Source organism: Lepidothrix coronata, unplaced genomic scaffold (assembly GCF_001604755.1).
Source record: "Lepidothrix coronata isolate B3197 unplaced genomic scaffold, Lepidothrix_coronata-1.0 Scaffold442, whole genome shotgun sequence".
NCBI classification, from domain to species: domain Eukaryota; kingdom Metazoa; phylum Chordata; class Aves; order Passeriformes; family Pipridae; genus Lepidothrix; species Lepidothrix coronata.
The window spans coordinates 1-2,292 of NW_016690622.1; the positions used below are offsets into that span (position 1 = coordinate 1).

General features: G+C 66.6%; 1 long non-coding RNA gene across 1 annotated transcript; it reads right to left on the reverse strand.

Annotated features, from left to right (window-relative positions):
* Positions 1-140: 140 nt before the first annotated feature.
* On the reverse strand, positions 141-1,755 carry LOC108509996. The gene is made up of 3 exons (XR_001878727.1): positions 1,654-1,755; positions 626-713; positions 141-266 (listed from the first exon to the last, which is right to left on the reverse strand). It is a non-coding gene; the product is annotated as an uncharacterized LOC108509996 (long non-coding RNA).
* Between the last annotated feature and the right edge of the window lie 537 nt (positions 1,756-2,292).

A 2,292-nucleotide genomic window follows, 5' to 3' on the forward strand; every position in this document is an offset into this window, starting at 1 on the left:
GGTCCCGGCAGGTTTCAGGGGGTTCCCGGGGGGTTGGGGTGTCCCTGGGGCAGTTTGGGGGTCCCGGCAGGTTTCAGGGGGTTCCCGGGGGGTTGGGGTGTCCCTGGGGCAGTTTGGGGGTCCCGGCAGGTTTCGGGGGGTCCCGGGGGATCCCCAAGGATATAGGCTCAGCAGCTTCCCGGCCACCTCGGCCTGGGGGAGGTACCAGGGGTGGGTCGCCAGGAAGAGCCGGACGAGTTGGGGGTCCCGAACCTTCCCCTGTGCATCTGGGAGGGCAGAGAGGGGTCACCCCAAAAACCCAGGGACACTCCAACACCCCCCTGGGGCCTCCAGCCTCCCCAGAACCCCCCAAAACTCCCAACCCCTTTCCTCTAGAGCTCCCCAGACATCCCAAAGCCCAGAATTCCCCCAAACCAAACCCCTGGCACTCAGAAGGTGCACAGTCTCCCCCCCTCCAAGCTCCCTCCCCCCCCACCACCAAAATCTCAGGGCCCCCCAAATCCAGGGGGTCCCCAAACACCGGAATCCCCCAAGCCCTGGAATCCCCCCAGACCTCAGGGAATCCCCAAACCCCAGGGTCACCCCCAGACCCCCCCGGACCCCCAGCCCGGGGCACCCCCCACACCAAAGGCATCGACGCAGCCCCGCAGCAGCTCATCCAGGGTGGGGGCTTGATCCAGGTCCAGGGAGCAGCTCATGGTGGGACCCCAAAACTGGGAGGATTGGGGGGGAGTGTCAGCACCAGGCACCCACCGGGACCTCCCAGACTGGAGCTGGGAGGGCCCGAGGGGTCCCCATGTCCCGGGGGTCCCATTTTGGGGGTCCCTCGGGCACGAAGGGGCTGGTTTGGAGGGGCTGGGAGGGATCTGGGGGAGTTCCTTGGGGGTCCCACTTCCCCAGGCCCCAGAAGTCCCAATTTGGAGGTCCCGGGGGGTTCTCTGGCTCTGGGGGTCTCGGTTTAGGGGTGCCAGACCCCTCCGTGGCCCCCCCGCCCCGGACGGGGTCTTGCACAAGCGTTTGCACAACCCCGCGGGCGGGGGGGTCCAATTTCCCCCCCTGCTCTCCCCGAATCCCCCCCGAGCCCCCAATTTCCCCCCTCCCGGGTCCTGCACTCCCCGATAACGCGGCGCTTCCTGAGCCCCAGTTCCGGAGCGTCCCAGTCCGGGGGTGGGACACACGCCTGGGGGGACTGGGAGGGACTGGGGGGGGCTGGGGGGACTGGGGGGGACTGGGGGGGACTGGGGGGGACTGGGGGAAATGGGAGCGAGGGGGACTGGGGCCATTGCCGGGGGACTGGGAGCACTGGAATGGGGGTATCCCGGGGCACTGGGACCGCTGGAACTGGGGGTACTGGGAGCACTGGGACAGGGGTACCCCCGGGCATTGGAATGAGCAACGCGATGGGCTTGCTGGAAAAACTGGGAGCACTGGGACAGGGCCAGTGCTGGGAGCTCTGAGCACACTGGGACGGGGTCATCTCGGGGAACTGGGAGCGCTGGTGGGGGGCTCTGGGGGGACACGCGGGATCCCGCACTGCCCCGCTCCTCGCTCCGTCCCCCTCCCCGACCCCGAGACCCCTCGGGGACTCCCCGGATCCCCCCGAGACCCCCCCGAGTCCCCCGGGACCCCCGAGACCCCCCAGCCCAGACCCACCTGCTCCGGTGGCCGCGGCCGTGGCGGGAGGACCCGGGAGGGGCGGAGCCGGGACCTGGGGGAGCTTGGGGCGGGTTCGGGGGGGTTTTGAGGTGCCCGGGATGGGTGGGGAGGGGGGAAGTGGTTTGTGGTTAAACAGAAACGCGGCGCCGGGAGCGCCCCGGGAGGGGCGAGGAGGGTGGAGGCCCCAGAACCACCCCCGGAGACCCCCAGATCCCTCCCACAAGAACCCCTTTGGACTCCCTAAAGTTTGAGGAGGAACTTCGATCCCAGGGGAAGAGACATGAAAAATCCCGAATTTCTCTAACTTCTTTATTTTCCTTAATTTAATTTCTTTAATTATTTTATTTCCTTTAATTCCTTTATTTCCTTCATTTTTTAGGGGAGGGACCCCCCCCCCAGTTCACCCGGTGATGCTGTGGGGTCCCCCCAGTTCCCGAGGTGGAGGCGGAGGGGAGACCCTCCCTTAATAAATTAAAAATGACCAAATGAGCCCCAAACTGCCCCAAATGTCGGGGATCCCCCTGAGCCCTCCCAGTTAATGTGAGGGAGGGGATTTAGGGAGGCCAAGGCACGTGGTGGGGCCCAGGGGGGTCCCAGGGGGGTGGAACAGTCGGGGGGAGGGTTTGGGGGGCGATC